The sequence below is a fragment of the Stenella coeruleoalba genome (assembly GCF_951394435.1).
Source record: "Stenella coeruleoalba genome assembly, contig: scaffold_29, whole genome shotgun sequence".
NCBI classification, from domain to species: domain Eukaryota; kingdom Metazoa; phylum Chordata; class Mammalia; order Artiodactyla; family Delphinidae; genus Stenella; species Stenella coeruleoalba.
The window spans coordinates 835,441-857,429 of NW_027645960.1; the positions used below are offsets into that span (position 1 = coordinate 835,441).

General features: G+C 43.9%; 1 long non-coding RNA gene across 2 annotated transcripts in view; it reads right to left on the minus strand.

Moving 5' to 3' along the window:
• The window catches only part of LOC307181435, a 2,786,049-nt gene that overhangs the window by 236,603 nt on the left and 2,527,457 nt on the right, over positions 1–21,989 (minus strand). The window contains exon 6 of one of the 2 annotated variants that reach the window (XR_013826764.1): positions 12,042–12,099. The exons of the other annotated variant lie outside the window; for it this stretch is intronic. This is a non-coding gene — a long non-coding RNA (uncharacterized lncRNA). Of the gene's footprint in view, positions 1–12,041; positions 12,100–21,989 lie in introns of those variants that run through there. 2 annotated transcript variants of the gene reach the window in all.

Genomic DNA, 21,989 nt, shown 5'->3' on the forward strand with positions numbered 1-21,989 from the left:
GTTCAAATATGTCTCAGTTTTCATCCCCTGGTACTTCGGTGCAACATTCCAGACGCTTTACTAACACTCTCCCCACTTGGAGAGTCAGCACCTTTAACCTCCTGTTTGGCCCAGTTTGCAATTTCTGCGGAAGATGTACAGGAATAGGGAGAACCAATGAGAGACAACCGGGAGCTGTCTGGATTGGCAAATTTAACTCTAATTTCCCACCAGGATGAGGAATTAACCAAAGGCTCAGCGTGCCGTGCCGGAACCAGATTAGGGCCTGAAACCATCCTGCGGAGTTGCGGCCAGGTCACAAGAAAGCGAGTTGAAGAAAGGAGCTCAGGGGCACTGTAATTCACAAACCTGCAGAGTTATAAATGACAGCTATCGTCCAAAAATAGACTGAAGTAAGGTTGCCAAGAGGACTTGAAAGCAGGGCAGAATTGCAGGAAACCGATTTCAGGAGGTAGACTGGAATTGCATTGAAAGCATAGGAAAAGAGGCAGAACGTCCACAATGATGCACTTGGCCAAAAAGGGCGTATGCGTTTTTTCCTGAATATATTCAGGAAAAAACGCATACGCCCTTTTTGGCCAACCAAGCAAGCTTGCAAAGGAAATCTGCACTACAATGAAGTCTCACTTCCCCCCGGTCAAAAGGGCCATCTGAAAAAAGTGTAAAATCCAGAAAGGCAGGACAGGCCATGGAGAACTGGGAGCCTCGTTATGCTGATGGGCGGGATGTAAATTGCCAACAGACACTCGGGAGAAGTGTATGGTGTTTCCTGAAACATCTAAAAAACAAAGCAACAGAGCCTAGGGCACTGCCACTTATGGTCCTATAGCTTAGGGAAACTAAAATCAAAAAGACACAGCCACCCCAAAGTTTGGGACGCCTCTGTTTACAAGAACCTCGTTTACAGTACAAGTTCAACATCGCAGAAAGTGAAAAATGGATAAAGAACTTGTGGTATTTACTTACAAAGCAATATCACTCAGCAATGAAATCTATGTCATCAGGCCCTTAGCATCACAATGAGTGGATTCAGGTATGATGATTCTAACTGAAATAAGTCACACAGAAAAAGAAACATCATAAGATATCAGTAATACACGGAATGTAAACTTGGCTACACAGGAACTGAATTACAGAACAGAACAGGGTCTCAAATTTAGAAAACCAACTTATGCTTGCTTAAGGGTAATGGTGAGTTGGGGTGCTGCATAAAACCAGAGATTGAAATGAGCACAGATAAAGTTCCTTAAGTCAAATATGGAATAGACAAGAGCTACTCCTTGCTCAACGAAATGGACTCAACACCGCATATTAAACGCCTAAGAATGTACCTGACTAGTAAGTATCGTAAAACCTATGGATTGCTATGTCTCCAAAAGAGAATCAAGCATGTGTACAGGGGCATAAACGCAGCAGTGATAGGATTGGAGAGGTTCGGTGAGCAAATGAAGACCCTTTGAAGTCATATTGCATGGTACCCATTACACGGGTCTCAACTCTCCAGGTTTAAGGTATTCTTCCTTCAGCTAAAACATGCATGTGGAACCCAAGTATGATCAACCATGTGAACGGGAGACGTGTTCAAATATGTCTCAGTTTTCCTCCCCTGATACTCGGGTGCAACATTCCAGACGCTTTACTAACACTCTCCCCACTTGGAGAGTCAGCGCCTTTAACCTCCTGTTTGGCCCAGTTTGCAATTTCTGCGGAAGATGAACAGGAATAGCGAGAACCAATGAGAGGCTAGCTGGAGGTGTCTGGACGGGCAAATTTAACTCTCATTTCCCACCAGGAAGAGGAAATAACCAAAGGCTCAGCGTGCCGTACCGGAGCCAGATTAGGGCCTGAAGCCATCCTGCGGTGTTGCGGCCAGCTCAAAAGAAAGCGAGTTGAAGAAAGGAGCTCAGGGGCACTGTAATTCACAAACCTGCAGAGTTATAAATGACAGCTATCGTCCAAAAATAGACTGAAGTAAGGCTGCCAAGAGGACTTGAAAGCGGGGCAGAATTGCAGGAAACCGATTTCAGGAGGTAGACTGGAATTGCATTGAAAGCATAGGAAAAGAGGCAGAACGTCCACAATGATGCACTTGGCCAAAAAGGGCGTATGCGTTTTTTCCTGAATATATTCAGGAAAAAACGCATACGCCCTTTTTGGCCAACCAAGCAAGCTTGCAAAGGAAATCTGCACTACAATGAAGTCTCACTTCCCCCCGGTCAAAAGGGCCATCTGAAAAAAGTGTAAAATCCAGAAAGGCAGGACAGGCCATGGAGAACTGGGAGCCTTGTTATGCTGATCGGCGGGATGTAAATTGCCAACAAACACTCGGGAGAAGTGTATGGTGTTTCCTGAAACATCTAAAAAACAAAGCAAGAGAACCTAGGGCACTTCCACTTATGGTCCTATAGCTTAGGGAAATTAAAATCAAAAAGACACAGCCACCCCAAAGTTTGGAACGGCTCTGTTTACAAGAACCTCGTTTACAGTACAAGTTCAACATCGCAGAAAGTGAAAAATGGATAAAGAAGTTGTGGTATTTACTTACAAAGCAATATCACTCAGCAATGAAATCTGTGTCATCAGGCCCTTAGCAGCACAATGAGTGGATTCAGGTATGATGATTCTAACTGAAGTAAGTCACACAGAAAAAGAAACATCATAAGATATCAGTAATACACGGAATGTAAACTTGGCTACACAGGAACTGAATTACAGAACAGAACAGGGTCTCAAATTTAGAAAACCAACTTATGCTTGCTTAAGGGTAAAGGTGAGTTGGGGTGCTGCATAAAACCAGAGATTGAAATGAGCACAGATAAAGTTCCTTAAGTCAAATATGGAATAGACAAGAGCTACTCCTTGCTCAATGAAATGGACTCAACACCGCATATTAAACGCCTAAGAATGTACCTGACTAGTAAGTATATTAAAACCTATGGATTGCTATGTCTCCGAAAGAGAATCAAGCATGTGTACAGGGGCATAAACGCAGCAGTGATAGGATTGGAGAGGTTCGGTGAGCAAATGAAGACCCTTTGAAGTCATATTGCATGGTACCCATTACACGGGTCTTAACTCTCCAGGTTTAAGGTATTCTTCCTTCAGCTAAAACATGCATGTGGAACCCAAGTATGATCAACCATGTAAACGGGAGACGTGTTCAAATATGTCTCAGTTTTCCTCCCCTGGTACTCGGGTGCAACATTCCAGACGCTTTACTAACACTCTCCCCACTTGGAGAGTCAGCGCCTTTAACCTCCTGTTTGGCCCAGTTTGCAATTTCTGCGGAAGATGAACAGGAATAGCGAGAACCAATGAGAGACTAGCTGGAGGTGTCTGGACGGGCAAATTTAACTCTCATTTCCCACCAGGAAGAGGAAATAACCAAAGGCTCAGCGTGCCGTGCCGGAACCAGATTAGGGCCTGAAACCATCCTGCGGTGTTGCGGCCAGGTCACAAGAAAGCAAGTTGAAGAAAGGAGCTCAGGGGCACTGTAATTCACAAACCTGCAGAGTTATAAATGACAGCTATCGTCCAAAAATAGACTGAAGTAAGGCTGCCAAGAGGACTTGAAAGCGGGGCAGAATTGCAGGAAACTGATTTCAGGAGGTAGACTGGAATTGCATTGAAAGCATAGGAAAAGAGGCAGAACGTCCACAATGATGCACTTGGCCAAAAAGGGCGTATGCGTTTTTTCCTGAATATATTCAGGAAAAAACGCATACGCCCCTTTTGGCCAACCAAGCAAGCTTGCAAAGGAAATCTGCACTACAATGAAGTCTCACTTCCCCCCGGTCAAAAGGGCCATCTGAAAAAAGTGTAAAATCCAGAAAGGCAGGACAGGCCATGGAGAACTGGGAGCCTTGTTATGCTGATGGGCGGGATGTAAATTGCCAACAGACACTCCGGAGAAGTGTATGGTGTTTCCTGAAACATCTAAAAAACAAAGCAACAGAGCCTAGGGCACTTCCACTTATGGTCCTATAGCTTAGGGAAATTAAAATCAAAAAGACACAGCCACCCCAAAGTTTGGAACGGCTCTGTTTACAAGAACCCCGTTTACAGTACAAGTTCAACATCGCAGAAAGTGAAAAATGGATAAAGAACTTGTGGTACTTACGTACAATGCAGTATCACTCAGCAATGAAATCTATGTCATCAGGCCCGTAGCAGCATAATGAGTAGATTCAGGTACGATGATTCTAACTGAAATAAGTCACACAGAAAAAGAAACATCATAAGATATCACTAATACACGGAATGTAAACTTGGCTACACAGGAACTGAATTCCAAAACAGAACAGGTTCTCAAATTTAGAAAACCAACTTATGCTTGCTTAAGGGGAAAGGTGAGTTGGGTTGCTGCATAAAACCAGAGATTGAAATGAGCGCAGATAAAGTTCCTTAAGCCAAATATGGAATAGACAAGAGCTACTCCTTGCTCAACGAAATGGACTCAACACCGCATATTAAACGCCTAAGAATGTACCTGACTAGTAAGTATCTTAAAACCTATGGATTGCTATGTCTCCGAAAGAGAATCAAGCATGTGTACAGGGGCATAAACGCAACAGTGATAGGATTGGAGAGTTTCGGTGAGCAAATGAAGACCCTTTGAAGTCATATTGCATGGTACCCATTCCACGGGTTTCAACTACCCAGGTTTAAGGTATTCTTCCTTTAGCTAAAACATGCATGTGGAACCTAGAGTATGATCAACCATGTGATCGGGAGACGTGTTCAAATATGTCTCAGTTTTCCTCCCCTGGTACTTGGGTGCAACATTCCAGACGCTTTACTAACACTCTCCCCACTTGGAGAGTCAGTCCCTTTAACCTACTGTTTGGCCCAGTTTGCAATTTCTGCGGAAGATGAACAGGAATAGCGAGAACCAATGAGAGGCTAGCTGGAGGTGTCTGGACGGGCAAATTTAACTCTCATTTCCCACCAGGAAGAGGAATTAACCAAAGGCTCAGCATGCCGGGCCGGAACCAGATTAGGGCCTGAAGCCATCCTGCGGTGTTGCGGCCAGGTCACAAGAAAGCGAGTTGAAGAAAGGAGCTCAGAGGCACTGTAATTCACAAACCTGCAGAGTTATAAATGACAGCTATCGTCCAAAAATAGACTGAAGTAAGGCTGCCAAGAGGACTTGAAAGCGGGGCAGAATTGCAGGAAACCGATTTCAGGAGGTAGACTGGAATTGCATTGAAAGCATAGGAAAAGAGGCAGAACGTCCACAATGATGCACTTGGCCAAAAAGGGCGTATGCGTTTTTTCCTGAATATATTCAGGAAAAAACGCATACGCAATTTTTGGCCAACCAAGCAAGCTTGCAAAGGAAATCTGCACTACAATGAAGTCTCACTTCCCCCCGGTCAAAAGGGCCATCTGAAAAAAGTGTAAAATCCAGAAAGGCAGGACAGGCCATGGAGAACTGGGAGCCTCGTTATGCTGATGGGCGGGATGTAAATTGCCAACAACCACTCGGGAGAAGTGTATGGTGTTTCCTGAAACATCTAAAAAACAAAGCAACAGAGCCTAGGGCACTGCCACTTATGGTCCTATAGCTTAGGGAAACTAAAATCAAAAAGACACAGCCACCCCAAAGTTTGGGACGCCTCTGTTTACAAGAACCTCGTTTACAGTACAAGTTCAACATCGCAGAAAGTGAAAAATGGATAAAGAAGTTGTGGTATTTAATTACAAAGCAATATCACTCAGCAATGAAATCTATGTCATCAGGCCCTTAGCATCACAATGAGTGGATTCAGGTATGATGATTCTAACTGAAATAAGTCACACAGAAAAAGAAACATCATAAGATATCAGTAATACACGGAATGTAAACTTGGCTACACAGGAACTGAATTACAGAACAGAACAGGGTCTCAAATTTAGAAAACCAACTTATGCTTGCTTAAGGGTAATGGTGAGTTGGGGTGCTGCATAAAACCAGAGATTGAAATGAGCACAGATAAAGTTCCTTAAGTCAAATATGGAATAGACAAGAGCTACTCCTTGCTCAACGAAATGGACTCAACACCGCATATTAAACGCCTAAGAATGTACCTGACTAGTAAGTATCGTAAAACCTATGGATTGCTATGTCTCCAAAAGAGAATCAAGCATGTGTACAGGGGCATAAACGCAGCAGTGATAGGATTGGAGAGTTTCAGTGAGCAAATGAAGAACCTTTGAAGTCATATTGCATGGTACCCATTACACGGGTCTCAACTCTCCAGGTTTAAGGTATTCTTCCTTCAGCTAAAACATGCATGTGGAACCCAAGTATGATCAACCATGTGAACGGGAGACGTGTTCAAATATGTCTCAGTTTTCCTCCCCTGATACTCGGGTGCAACATTCCAGACGCTTTACTAACACTCTCCCCACTTGGAGAGTCAGCGCCTTTAACCTCCTGTTTGGCCCAGTTTGCAATTTCTGCGGAAGATGAACAGGAATAGCGAGAACCAATGAGAGGCTAGCTGGAGGTGTCTGGACGGGCAAATTTAACTCTCATTTCCCACCAGGAAGAGGAAATAACCAAAGGCTCAGCGTGCCGTACCGGAGCCAGATTAGGGCCTGAAGCCATCCTGCGGTGTTGCGGCCAGCTCAAAAGAAAGCGAGTTGAAGAAAGGAGCTCAGGGGCACTGTAATTCACAAACCTGCAGAGTTATAAATGACAGCTATCGTCCAAAAATAGACTGAAGTAAGGCTGCCAAGAGGACTTGAAAGCGGGGCAGAATTGCAGGAAACCGATTTCAGGAGGTAGACTGGAATTGCATTGAAAGCATAGGAAAAGAGGCAGAACGTCCACAATGATGCACTTGGCCAAAAAGGGCGTATGCGTTTTTTCCTGAATATATTCAGGAAAAAACGCATACGCCCTTTTTGGCCAAACAAGCAAGCTTGCAAAGGAAATCTGCACTACAATGAAGTCTCACTTCCCCCCAGTCAAAAGGGCCATCTGAAAAAAGTGTAAAATCCAGAAAGGCAGGACAGGCCATGGAGAACTGGGAGCCTTGTTATGCTGATGGGCGGGATGTAAATTGCCAACAACCACTCGGGAGAAGTGTATGGTGTTTCCTGAAACATCTAAAAAACAAAGCAAGAGAACCTAGGGCACTTCCACTTATGGTCCTATAGCTTAGGGAAATTAAAATCAAAAAGACACAGCCACCCCAAAGTTTGGAACGGCTCTGTTTACAAGAACCTCGTTTACAGTACAAGTTCAACATCGCAGAAAGTGAAAAATGGATAAAGAAGTTGTGGTATTTACTTACAAAGCAATATCACTCAGCAATGAAATCTGTGTCATCAGGCCCTTAGCAGCACAATGAGTGGATTCAGGTATGATGATTCTAACTGAAGTAAGTCACACAGAAAAAGAAACATCATAAGATATCAGTAATACACGGAATGTAAACTTGGCTACACAGGAACTGAATTACAGAACAGAACAGGGTCTCAAATTTAGAAAACCAACTTATGCTTGCTTAAGGGCAAAGGTGAGTTGGGGTGCTGCATAAAACTAGAGATTGAAATGAGCACAGATAAAGTTCCTTAAGCCAAATATGGAATAGACAAGAGCTACTCCTTGCTCAAAGAAATGGACTCAACACCGCATATTAAACGCCTAAGAATGTACCTGACTAGTAAGTATCTTAAAACCTAGGGATTGCTATGTCTCCGAAAGAGAATCAATCATGTGTACAGGGGCATAAACGCAGCAGTGATAGGATTGGAGAGGTTCGGTGAGCAAATGAAGACCCTTTGAAGTCATATTGCATGGTACCCATTACACGGGTCTTAACTCTCCAGGTTTAAGGTATTCTTCCTTCAGCTAAAACATGCATGTGGAACCCAAGTATGATCAACCATGTGAACGGGAGACGTGTTCAAATATGTCTCAGTTTTCCTCCCCTGGTACTCGGGTGCAACATTCCAGACGCTTTACTAACACTCTCCCCACTTGGAGAGTCAGCGCCTTTAACCTCCTGTTTGGCCCAGTTTGCAATTTCTGCGGAAGATGAACAGGAATAGCGAGAACCAATGAGAGGCTAGCTGGAGGTGTCTGGACGGGCAAATTTAACTCTCATTTCCCACCAGGAAGAGGAAATAACCAAAGGCTCAGCGTGCCGTACCGGAGCCAGATTAGGGCCTGAAGCCATCCTGCGGTGTTGCGGCCAGCTCAAAAGAAAGCGAGTTGAAGAAAGGAGCTCAGGGGCACTGTAATTCACAAACCTGCAGAGTTATAAATGACAGCTATCGTCCAAAAATAGACTGAAGTAAGGCTGCCAAGAGGACTTGAAAGCGGGGCAGAATTGCAGGAAACTGATTTCAGGAGGTAGACTGGAATTGCATTGAAAGCATAGGAAAAGAGGCAGAACGTCCACAATGATGCACTTGGCCAAAAAGGGCGTATGCGTTTTTTCCTGAATATATTCAGGAAAAAACGCATACGCCCCTTTTGGCCAACCAAGCAAGCTTGCAAAGGAAATCTGCACTACAATGAAGTCTCACTTCCCCCCGGTCAAAAGGGCCATCTGAAAAAAGTGTAAAATCCAGAAAGGCAGGACAGGCCATGGAGAACTGGGAGCCTTGTTATGCTGATGGGCGGGATGTAAATTGCCAACAGACACTCCGGAGAAGTGTATGGTGTTTCCTGAAACATCTAAAAAACAAAGCAACAGAGCCTAGGGCACTTCCACTTATGGTCCTATAGCTTAGGGAAATTAAAATCAAAAAGACACAGCCACCCCAAAGTTTGGAACGGCTCTGTTTACAAGAACCCCGTTTACAGTACAAGTTCAACATCGCAGAAAGTGAAAAATGGATAAAGAACTTGTGGTACTTACGTACAATGCAGTATCACTCAGCAATGAAATCTATGTCATCAGGCCCGTAGCAGCATAATGAGTAGATTCAGGTACGATGATTCTAACTGAAATAAGTCACACAGAAAAAGAAACATCATAAGATATCATTAATACACGGAATGTAAACTTGGCTACACAGGAACTGAATTCCAAAACAGAACAGGTTCTCAAATTTAGAAAACCAACTTATGCTTGCTTAAGGGGAAAGGTGAGTTGGGTTGCTGCATAAAACCAGAGATTGAAATGAGCACAGATAAAGTTCCTTAAGCCAAATATGGAATAGACAAGAGCTACTCCTTGCTCAACGAAATGGACTCAACACCGCATATTAAACGCCTAAGAATGTACCTGACTAGTAAGTATCTTAAAACCTATGGATTGCTATGTCTCCGAAAGAGAATCAAGCATGTGTACAGGGGCATAAACGCAACAGTGATAGGATTGGAGAGTTTCGGTGAGCAAATGAAGACCCTTTGAAGTCATATTGCATGGTACCCATTCCACGGGTTTCAACTACCCAGGTTTAAGGTATTCTTCCTTCAGCTAAAACATGCATGTGGAACCTAGAGTATGATCAACCATGTGATCGGGAGACGTGTTCAAATATGTCTCAGTTTTCCTCCCCTGGTACTTGGGTGCAACATTCCAGACGCTTTACTAACACTCTCCCCACTTGGAGAGTCAGTCCCTTTAACCTACTGTTTGGCCCAGTTTGCAATTTCTGCGGAAGATGAACAGGAATAGCGAGAACCAATGAGAGGCTAGCTGGAGGTGTCTGGACGGGCAAATTTAACTCTCATTTCCCACCAGGAAGAGGAATTAACCAAAGGCTCAGCATGCCGGGCCGGAACCAGATTAGGGCCTGAAGCCATCCTGCGGTGTTGCGGCCAGGTCACAAGAAAGCGAGTTGAAGAAAGGAGCTCAGGGGCACTGTAATTCACAAACCTGCAGAGTTATAAATGACAGCTATCGTCCAAAAATAGACTGAAGTAAGGCTGCCAAGAGGACTTGAAAGCGGGGCAGAATTGCAGGGAACCCATTTCAGGAGGTAGACTGGAATTGCATTGAAAGCATAGGAAAAGAGGCAGAACGTCCACAATGATGCACTTGGCCAAAAAGGGCGTATGCGTTTTTTCCTGAATATATTCAGGAAAAAACGCATACGCCCTTTTTGGCCAACCAAGCAAGCTTGCAAAGGAAATCTGCACTACAATGAAGTCTCACTTCCCCCCAGTCAAAAGGGCCATCTGAAAAAAGTGTAAAATCCAGAAAGGCAGGACAGGCCATGGAGAACAGGGAGCCTCGTTATGCTGAAGGGCGGGATGTAAATTGCCAACAAACACTCGGGAGAAGTGTATGGTGTTTCCTGAAACATCTAAAAAACAAAGCAACAGAGCCTAGGGCACTTCCACTTATGGTCCTATAGCTTAGGGAATTTAAAATCAAAAAGACACAGCCACCCCAATGTTTGGGACGCCTCTGTTTACAAGAACCTCGTTTACAGTACAAGATCAACATCGCAGAAAGTGAAAAATGGATAAAGAAGTTGTGGTATTTACTTACAAAGCAATATCACTCAGCAATGAAATCTGTGTCATCAGGCCCTTAGCAGCACAATGAGTGGATTCAGGTATGATGATTCTAACTGAAATAAGTGACACAGAAAAAGAAACATCATAAGATATCAGTAATACACGGAATGTAAACTTGGCTACACAGGAACTGAATTACAGAACAGAACAGGGTCTCAAATTTAGAAAACCAACTTATGCTTGCTTAAGGGTAAAGGTGAGTTGGGGTGCTGCATAAAACCAGAGATTGAAATGAGCACAGATAAAGTTCCTTAAGCCAAATATGGAATAGACAAGAGCTACTCCTTGCTCAAAGAAATGGACTCAACACCGCATATTAAACGCCTAAGAATGTACCTGACTAGTAAGTATCTTAAAACCTAGGGATTGCTATGTCTCCGAAAGAGAATCAAGCATGTGTACAGGGGCATAAACGCAGCAGTGATAGGATTGGAGAGGTTCGGTGAGCAAATGAAGACCCTTTGAAGTCATATTGCATGGTACCCATTACACGGGTCTTAACTCTCCAGGTTTAAGGTATTCTTCCTTCAGCTAAAACATGCATGTGGAACCCAAGTATGATCAACCATGTGAACGGGAGACGTGTTCAAATATGTCTCAGTTTTCCTCCCCTGGTACTCGGGTGCAACATTCCAGACGCTTTACTAACACTCTCCCCACTTGGAGAGTCAGCGCCTTTAACCTCCTGTTTGGCCCAGTTTGCAATTTCTGCGGAAGATGAACAGGAATAGCGAGAACCAATGAGAGGCTAGCTGGAGGTGTCTGGACGGGCAAATTTAACTCTCATTTCCCACCAGGAAGAGGAAATAACCAAAGGCTCAGCGTGCCGTACCGGAGCCAGATTAGGGCCTGAAGCCATCCTGCGGTGTTGCGGCCAGCTCAAAAGAAAGCGAGTTGAAGAAAGGAGCTCAGGGGCACTGTAATTCACAAACCTGCAGAGTTATAAATGACAGCTATCGTCCAAAAATAGACTGAAGTAAGGCTGCCAAGAGGACTTGAAAGCGGGGCAGAATTGCAGGAAACTGATTTCAGGAGGTAGACTGGAATTGCATTGAAAGCATAGGAAAAGAGGCAGAACGTCCACAATGATGCACTTGGCCAAAAAGGGCGTATGCGTTTTTTCCTGAATATATTCAGGAAAAAACGCATACGCCCCTTTTGGCCAACCAAGCAAGCTTGCAAAGGAAATCTGCACTACAATGAAGTCTCACTTCCCCCCGGTCAAAAGGGGCATCTGAAAAAAGTGTAAAATCCAGAAAGGCAGGACAGGCCATGGAGAACAGGGAGCCTTGTTATGCTGAAGGGCGGGATGTAAATTGCCAACAAACACTCGGGAGAAGTGTATGGTGTTTCCTGAAACATCTAAAAAACAAAGCAACAGAGCCTAGGGCACTTCCACTTATGGTCCTATAGCTTAGGGAATTTAAAATCAAAAAGACACAGCCACCCCAATGTTTGGGACGCCTCTGTTTACAAGAACCTCGTTTACAGTACAAGTTCAACATCGCAGAAAGTGAAAAATGGATAAAGAAGTTGTGGTATTTACTTACAAAGCAATATCACTCAGCAATGAAATCTGTGTCATCAGGCCCTTAGCAGCACAATGAGTGGATTCAGGTATTATGATTCTAACTGAAATAAGTGACACAGAAAAAGAAACATCATAAGATATCAGTAATACACGGAATGTAAACTTGGCTACACAGGAACTGAATTACAGAACAGAACAGGGTCTCAAATTTAGAAAACCAACTTATGCTTGCTTAAGGGGAAAGGTGAGTTGGGGTGCTGCATAAAACCAGAGATTGAAATGAGCACAGATAAAGTTCCTTAAGCCAAATATGGAATAAACAAGAGCTACTCCTTGCTCAAAGAAATGGACTCAACACCGCATATTAAACGCCTAAGAATGTACCTGACTAGTAAGTATCTTAAAACCTAGGGATTGCTATGTCTCCGAAAGAGAATCAAGCATGTGTACAGGGGCATAAACGCAGCAGTGATAGGATTGGAGAGGTTCGGTGAGCAAATGAAGACCCTTTGAAGTCATATTGCATGGTACCCATTACACGGGTCTTAACTCTCCAGGTTTAAGGTATTCTTCCTTCAGCTAAAACATGCATGTGGAACCCAAGTATGATCAACCATGTGAACGGGAGACGTGTTCAAATATGTCTCAGTTTTCCTCCCCTGGTACTCGGGTGCAACATTCCAGACGCTTTACTAACACTCTCCCCACTTGGAGAGTCAGCGCCTTTAACCTCCTGTTTGGCCCAGTTTGCAATTTCTGCGGAAGATGAACAGGAATAGCGAGAACCAATGAGAGGCTAGCTGGAGGTGTCTGGACGGGCAAATTTAACTCTCATTTCCCACCAGGAAGAGGAAATAACCAAAGGCTCAGCGTGCCGTACCGGAGCCAGATTAGGGCCTGAAGCCATCCTGCGGTGTTGCGGCCAGCTCAAAAGAAAGCGAGTTGAAGAAAGGAGCTCAGGGGCACTGTAATTCACAAACCTGCAGAGTTATAAATGACAGCTATCGTCCAAAAATAGACTGAAGTAAGGCTGCCAAGAGGACTTGAAAGCGGGGCAGAATTGCAGGAAACTGATTTCAGGAGGTAGACTGGAATTGCATTGAAAGCATAGGAAAAGAGGCAGAACGTCCACAATGATGCACTTGGCCAAAAAGGGCGTATGCGTTTTTTCCTGAATATATTCAGGAAAAAACGCATACGCCCCTTTTGGCCAACCAAGCAAGCTTGCAAAGGAAATCTGCACTACAATGAAGTCTCACTTCCCCCCGGTCAAAAGGGCCATCTGAAAAAAGTGTAAAATCCAGAAAGGCAGGACAGGCCATGGAGAACTGGGAGCCTTGTTATGCTGATGGGCGGGATGTAAATTGCCAACAGACACTCCGGAGAAGTGTATGGTGTTTCCTGAAACATCTAAAAAACAAAGCAACAGAGCCTAGGGCACTTCCACTTATGGTCCTATAGCTTAGGGAAATTAAAATCAAAAAGACACAGCCACCCCAAAGTTTGGAACGGCTCTGTTTACAAGAACCCCGTTTACAGTACAAGTTCAACATCGCAGAAAGTGAAAAATGGATAAAGAACTTGTGGTACTTACGTACAATGCAGTATCACTCAGCAATGAAATCTATGTCATCAGGCCCGTAGCAGCATAATGAGTAGATTCAGGTACGATGATTCTAACTGAAATAAGTCACACAGAAAAAGAAACATCATAAGATATCACTAATACACGGAATGTAAACTTGGCTACACAGGAACTGAATTCCAAAACAGAACAGGTTCTCAAATTTAGAAAACCAACTTATGCTTGCTTAAGGGGAAAGGTGAGTTGGGTTGCTGCATAAAACCAGAGACTGAAATGAGCACAGATAAAGTTCCTTAAGCCAAATATGGAATAGACAAGAGCTACTCCTTGCTCAACGAAATGGACTCAACACCGCATATTAAACGCCTAAGAATGTACCTGACTAGTAAGTATCTTAAAACCTATGGATTGCTATGTCTCCGAAAGAGAATCAAGCATGTGTACAGGGGCATAAACGCAACAGTGATAGGATTGGAGAGTTTCGGTGAGCAAATGAAGACCCTTTGAAGTCATATTGCATGGTACCCATTCCACGGGTTTCAACTACCCAGGTTTAAGGTATTCTTCCTTCAGCTAAAACATGCATGTGGAACCTAGAGTATGATCAACCATGTGATCGGGAGACGTGTTCAAATATGTCTCAGTTTTCCTCCCCTGGTACTTGGGTGCAACATTCCAGACGCTTTACTAACACTCTCCCCACTTGGAGAGTCAGTCCCTTTAACCTACTGTTTGGCCCAGTTTGCAATTTCTGCGGAAGATGAACAGGAATAGCGAGAACCAATGAGAGGCTAGCTGGAGGTGTCTGGACGGGCAAATTTAACTCTCATTTCCCACCAGGAAGAGGAATTAACCAAAGGCTCAGCATGCCGGGCCGGAACCAGATTAGGGCCTGAAGCCATCCTGCGGTGTTGCGGCCAGGTCACAAGAAAGCGAGTTGAAGAAAGGAGCTCAGGGGCACTGTAATTCACAAACCTGCAGAGTTATAAATGACAGCTATCGTCCAAAAATAGACTGAAGTAAGGCTGCCAAGAGGACTTGAAAGCGGGGCAGAATTGCAGGGAACCCATTTCAGGAGGTAGACTGGAATTGCATTGAAAGCATAGGAAAAGAGGCAGAACGTCCACAATGATGCACTTGGCCAAAAAGGGCGTATGCGTTTTTTCCTGAATATATTCAGGAAAAAACGCATACGCCCTTTTTGGCCAACCAAGCAAGCTTGCAAAGGAAATCTGCACTACAATGAAGTCTCACTTCCCCCCGGTCAAAAGGGCCATCTGAAAAAAGTGTAAAATCCAGAAAGGCAGGACAGGCCATGGAGAACAGGGAGCCTTGTTATGCTGAAGGGCGGGATGTAAATTGCCAACAAACACTCGGGAGAAGTGTATGGTGTTTCCTGAAACATCTAAAAAACAAAGCAACAGAGCCTAGGGCACTTCCACTTATGGTCCTATAGCTTAGGGAATTTAAAATCAAAAAGACACAGCCACCCCAAAGTTTGGGACGCCTCTGTTTACAAGAACCTCGTTTACAGTACAAGTTCAACATCGCAGAAAGTGAAAAATGGATAAAGAAGTTGTGGTATTTACTTACAAAGCAATATCACTCAGCAATGAAATCTGTGTCATCAGGCCCTTAGCAGCACAATGAGTGGATTCAGGTATGATGATTCTAACTGAAATAAGTGACACAGAAAAAGAAACATCATAAGATATCAGTAATACACGGAATGTAAACTTGGCTACACAGGAACTGAATTACGGAACAGAACAGGGTCTCAAATTTAGAAAACCAACTTATGCTTGCTTAAGGGTAAAGGTGAGTTGGGGTGCTGCATAAAACCAGAGATTGAAATGAGCACAGATAAAGTTCCTTAAGCCAAATATGGAATAGACAAGAGCTACTCCTTGCTCAAAGAAATGGACTCAACACCGCATATTAAACGCCTAAGAATGTACCTGACTAGTAAGTATCTTAAAACCTAGGGATTGCTATGTCTCCGAAAGAGAATCAAGCATGTGTACAGGGGCATAAACGCAGCAGTGATAGGATTGGAGAGGTTCAGTGAGCAAATGAAGACCCTTTGAAGTCATATTGCATGGTACCCATTACACGGGTCTTAACTCTCCAGGTTTAAGGTATTCTTCCTTCAGCTAAAACATGCATGTGGAACCCAAGTATGATCAACCATGTGAACGGGAGACGTGTTCAAATATGTCTCAGTTTTCCTCCCCTGGTACTCGGGTGCAACATTCCAGACGCTTTACTAACACTCTCCCCACTTGGAGAGTCAGCGCCTTTAACCTCCTGTTTGGCCCAGTTTGCAATTTCTGTGGAAGATGAACAGGAATAGCGAGAACCAATGAGAGGCTAGCTGGAGGTGTCTGGACGGGCAAATTTAACTCTCATTTCCCACCAGGAAGAGGAAATAACCAAAGGCTCAGCGTGCCGTACCGGAGCCAGATTAGGGCCTGAAGCCATCCTGCGGTGTTGCGGCCAGCTCAAAAGAAAGCGAGTTGAAGAAAGGAGCTCAGGGGCACTGTAATTCACAAACCTGCAGAGTTATAAATGACAGCTATCGTCCAAAAATAGACTGAAGTAAGGCTGCCAAGAGGACTTGAAAGCGGGGCAGAATTGCAGGAAACTGATTTCAGGAGGTAGACTGGAATTGCATTGAAAGCATAGGAAAAGAGGCAGAACGTCCACAATGATGCACTTGGCCAAAAAGGGCGTATGCGTTTTTTCCTGAATATATTCAGGAAAAAACGCATACGCCCCTTTTGGCCAACCAAGCAAGCTTGCAAAGGAAATCTGCACTACAATGAAGTCTCACTTCCCCCCGGTCAAAAGGGCCATCTGAAAAAAGTGTAAAATCCAGAAAGGCAGGACAGGCCATGGAGAACAGGGAGCCTTGTTATGCTGAAGGGCGGGATGTAAATTGCCAACAAACACTCGGGAGAAGTGTATGGTGTTTCCTGAAACATCTAAAAAACAAAGCAACAGAGCCTAGGGCACTTCCACTTATGGTCCTATAGCTTAGGGAAATTAAAATCAAAAAGACACAGCCACCCCAAAGTTTGGAACGGCTCTGTTTACAAGAACCCCGTTTACAGTACAAGTTCAACATCGCAGAAAGTGAAAAATGGATAAAGAACTTGTGGTACTTACGTACAATGCAGTATCACTCAGCAATGAAATCTATGTCATCAGGCCCGTAGCAGCATAATGAGTAGATTCAGGTACGATGATTCTAACTGAAATAAGTCACACAGAAAAAGAAACATCATAAGATATCACTAATACACGGAATGTAAACTTGGCTACACAGGAACTGAATTCCAAAACAGAACAGGTTCTCAAATTTAGAAAACCAACTTATGCTTGCTTAAGGGGAAAGGTGAGTTGGGTTGCTGCATAAAACCAGAGATTGAAATGAGCACAGATAAAGTTCCTTAAGCCAAATATGGAATAGACAAGAGCTACTCCTTGCTCAACGAAATGGACTCAACACCGCATATTAAACGCCTAAGAATGTACCTGACTAGTAAGTATCTTAAAACCTATGGATTGCTATGTCTCCGAAAGAGAATCAAGCATGTGTACAGGGGCATAAACGCAACAGTGATAGGATTGGAGAGTTTCGGTGAGCAAATGAAGACCCTTTGAAGTCATATTGCATGGTACCCATTCCACGGGTTTCAACTACCCAGGTTTAAGGTATTCTTCCTTCAGCTAAAACATGCATGTGGAACCTAGAGTATGATCAACCATGTGATCGGGAGACGTGTTCAAATATGTCTCAGTTTTCCTCCCCTGGTACTTGGGTGCAACATTCCAGACGCTTTACTAACACTCTCCCCACTTGGAGAGTCAGTCCCTTTAACCTACTGTTTGGCCCAGTTTGCAATTTCTGCGGAAGATGAACAGGAATAGCGAGAACCAATGAGAGGCTAGCTGGAGGTGTCTGGACGGGCAAATTTAACTCTCATTTCCCACCAGGAAGAGGAATTAACCAAAGGCTCAGCATGCCGGGCCGGAACCAGATTAGGGCCTGAAGCCATCCTGCGGTGTTGCGGCCAGGTCACAAGAAAGCGCGTTGAAGAAAGGAGCTCAGGGGCACTGTAATTCACAAACCTGCAGAGTTATAAATGACAGCTATCGTCCAAAAATAGACTGAAGTAAGGCTGCCAAGAGGACTTGAAAGCGGGGCAGAATTGCAGGGAACCCATTTCAGGAGGTAGACTGGAATTGCATTGAAAGCATAGGAAAAGAGGCAGAACGTCCACAATGATGCACTTGGCCAAAAAGGGCGTATGCGTTTTTTCCTGAATATATTCAGGAAAAAACGCATACGCCCTTTTTGGCCAACCAAGCAAGCTTGCAAAGGAAATCTGCACTACAATGAAGTCTCACTTCCCCCCGGTCAAAAGGGCCATTTGAAAAAAGTGTAAAATCCAGAAAGGCAGGACAGGCCATGGAGAACAGGGAGCCTTGTTATGCTGAAGGGCGGGATGTAAATTGCCAACAAACACTCGGGAGAAGTGTATGGTGTTTCCTGAAACATCTAAAAAACAAAGCAACAGAGCCTAGGGCACTTCCACTTATGGTCCTATAGCTTAGGGAATTTAAAATCAAAAAGACACAGCCACCCCAATGTTTGGAACGCCTCTGTTTACAAGAACCTCGTTTACAGTACAAGTTCAACATCGCAGAAAGTGAAAAATGGATAAAGAAGTTGTGGTATTTACTTACAAAGCAATATCACTCAGCAATGAAATCTGTGTCATCAGGCCCTTAGCAGCACAATGAGTGGATTCAGGTATGATGATTCTAACTGAAATAAGTGACACAGAAAAAGAAACATCATAAGATATCAGTAATACACGGAATGTAAACTTGGCTACACAGGAACTGAATTACAGAACAGAACAGGGTCTCAAATTTAGAAAACCAACTTATGCTTGCTTAAGGGTAAAGGTGAGTTGGGGTGCTGCATAAAACCAGAGATTGAAATGAGCACAGATAAAGTTCCTTAAGCCAAATATGGAATAGACAAGAGCTACTCCTTGCTCAAAGAAATGGACTCAACACCGCATATTAAACGCCTAAGAATGTACCTGACTAGTAAGTATCTTAAAACCTAGGGATTGCTATGTCTCCGAAAGAGAATCAAGCATGTGTACAGGGGCATAAACGCAGCAGTGATAGGATTGGAGAGGTTCGGTGAGCAAATGAAGACCCTTTGAAGTCATATTGCATGGTACCCATTACACGGGTCTTAACTCTCCAGGTTTAAGGTATTCTTCCTTCAGCTAAAACATGCATGTGGAACCCAAGTATGATCAACCATGTGAACGGGAGACGTGTTCAAATATGTCTCAGTTTTCCTCCCCTGGTACTCGGGTGCAACATTCCAGACGCTTTACTAACACTCTCCCCACTTGGAGAGTCAGCGCCTTTAACCTCCTGTTTGGCCCAGTTTGCAATTTCTGCGGAAGATGAACAGGAATAGCGAGAACCAATGAGAGGCTAGCTGGAGGTGTCTGGACGGGCAAATTTAACTCTCATTTCCCACCAGGAAGAGGAAATAACCAAAGGCTCAGCGTGCCGGGCCGGAACCAGATTAGGGCCTGAAGCCATCCTGCGGTGTTGCGGCCAGCTCAAAAGAAAGCGAGTTGAAGAAAGGAGCTCAGGGGCACTGTAATTCACAAACCTGCAGAGTTATAAATGACAGCTATCGTCCAAAAATATACTGAAGTAAGGCTGCCAAGAGGACTTGAAAGCGGGGCAGAATTGCAGGAAACCGATTTCAGGAGGTAGACTGGAATTGCATTGAAAGCATAGGAAAAGAGGCAGAACGTCCACAATGATGCACTTGGCCAAAAAGGGCGTATGCGTTTTTTCCTGAATATATTCAGGAAAAAACGCATATGCCCCTTTTGGCCAACCAAGCAAGCTTGCAAAGGAAATCTGCACTACAATGAAGTCTCACTTCCCCCCGGTCAAAAGGGCCATCTGAAAAAAGTGTAAAATCCAGAAAGGCAGGACAGGCCATGGAGAACTGGGAGCCTTGTTATGCTGATGGGCGGGATGTAAATTGCCAACAGACACTCCGGAGAAGTGTATGGTGTTTCCTGAAACATCTAAAAAACAAAGCAACAGAGCCTAGGGCACTTCCACTTATGGTCCTATAGCTTAGGGAAATTAAAATCAAAAAGACACAGCCACCCCAAAGTTTGGAACGGCTCTGTTTACAAGAACCCCGTTTACAGTACAAGTTCAACATCGCAGAAAGTGAAAAATGGATAAAGAACTTGTGGTACTTACGTACAATGCAGTATCACTCAGCAATGAAATCTATGTCATCAGGCCCGTAGCAGCATAATGAGTAGATTCAGGTACGATGATTCTAACTGAAATAAGTCACACAGAAAAAGAAACATCATAAGATATCACTAATACACGGAATGTAAACTTGGCTACACAGGAACTGAATTCCAAAACAGAACAGGTTCTCTAATTTAGAAAACCAACTTATGCTTGCTTAAGGGGAAAGGTGAGTTGGGTTGCTGCATAAAACCAGAGATTGAAATGAGCACAGATAAAGTTCCTTAAGCCAAATATGGAATAGACAAGAGCTACTCTTTGCTCAACGAAATGGACTCAACACCGCATATTAAACGCCTAAGAATGTACCTGACTAGTAAGTATCTTAAAACCTATGGATTGCTATGTCTCCGAAAGAGAATCAAGCATGTGTTCAGGGGCATAAACGCAACAGTGATAGGATTGGAGAGTTTCGGTGAGCAAATGAAGACCCTTTGAAGTCATATTGCATGGTACCCATTCCACGGGTTTCAACTACCCAGGTTTAAGGTATTCTTCCTTCAGCTAAAACATGCATGTGGAACCTAGAGTATGATCAACCATGTGATCGGGAGACGTGTTCAAATATGTCTCAGTTTTCCTCCCCTGGTACTTGGGTGCAACATTCCAGACGCTTTACTAACACTCTCCCCACTTGGAGAGTCAGTCCCTTTAACCTACTGTTTGGCCCAGTTTGCAATTTCTGCGGAAGATGAACAGGAATAGCGAGAACCAATGAGAGGCTAGCTGGAGGTGTCTGGACGGGCAAATTTAACTCTCATTTCCCACCAGGAAGAGGAATTAACCAAAGGCTCAGCATGCCGGGCCGGAACCAGATTAGGGCCTGAAGCCATCCTGCGGTGTTGCGGCCAGGTCACAAGAAAGCGAGTTGAAGAAAGGAGCTCAGGGGCACTGTAATTCACAAACCTGCAGAGTTATAAATGACAGCTATCGTCCAAAAATAGACTGAAGTAAGGCTGCCAAGAGGACTTGAAAGCGGGGCAGAATTGCAGGAAACCGATTTCAGGAGGTAGACTGGAATTGCATTGAAAGCATAGGAAAAGAGGCAGAACGTCCACAATGATGCACTTGGCCAAAAAGGGCGTATGCGTTTTATCCTGAATATATTCAGGAAAAAACGCATACGCCCTTTTTGGCCAACCAAGCAAGCTTGCAAAGGAAATCTGCACTACAATGAAGTCTCACTTCCCCCCGGTCAAAAGGGCCATCTGAAAAAAGTGTAAAATCCAGAAAGGCAACAGGCCATTGAGAATTGGGAGCCTTGTTATGCTGATGGGCGGGATGTAAATTGCCAACAGACACTTGGGGGAAGTGTATGGTGTTTCCTGAAACATCTAAAAAACAAAGCAACAGAGCCTAGGGCGCTTCCACTTATGGTCCTATAGCTTAGGGAAATTAAAATCAAAAAGACACAGCCACCCCAAAGTTTGGAACGGCTCTGTTTACAAGAACCTCGTTTACAGTACAAGTTCAACATCGCAGAAAGTGAAAAATGGATAAAGAACTTGTGGTACTTACGTACAATGCAGTATCACTCAGCAATGAAATCTATGTCATCAGGCCCGTAGCAGCATAATGAGTAGATTCAGGTATGATGATTCTAACTGAAATAAGTCACACAGAAAAAGAAACATCATAAGATATCAGTAATACACGGAATGTAAACTTGGCTACACAGGAACTGCATTCCAAAACTGAACAGGGTCTCAAATTTAGAAAACCAACTTATGCTTGCTTAAGGGTAAAGGTGAGTTGGGGTGCTGCATAAAACCAGAGATTGAAATGAGCACAGATAAAGTTCCTTAAGTCAAATATGGAATAGACAAGAGCTACTCCTTGCTCAACGAAATGGACTCAACACCGCATATTAAACGCCTAATGTACCTGACTAGTAAGTATCGTAAAACCTATGGATTGCTATGTCTCCAAAAGAGAATCAAGCATGTGTACAGGGGCATAAACGCAGCAGTGATAGGATTGGAGAGGTTCGGTGAGCAAATGAAGACCCTTTGAAG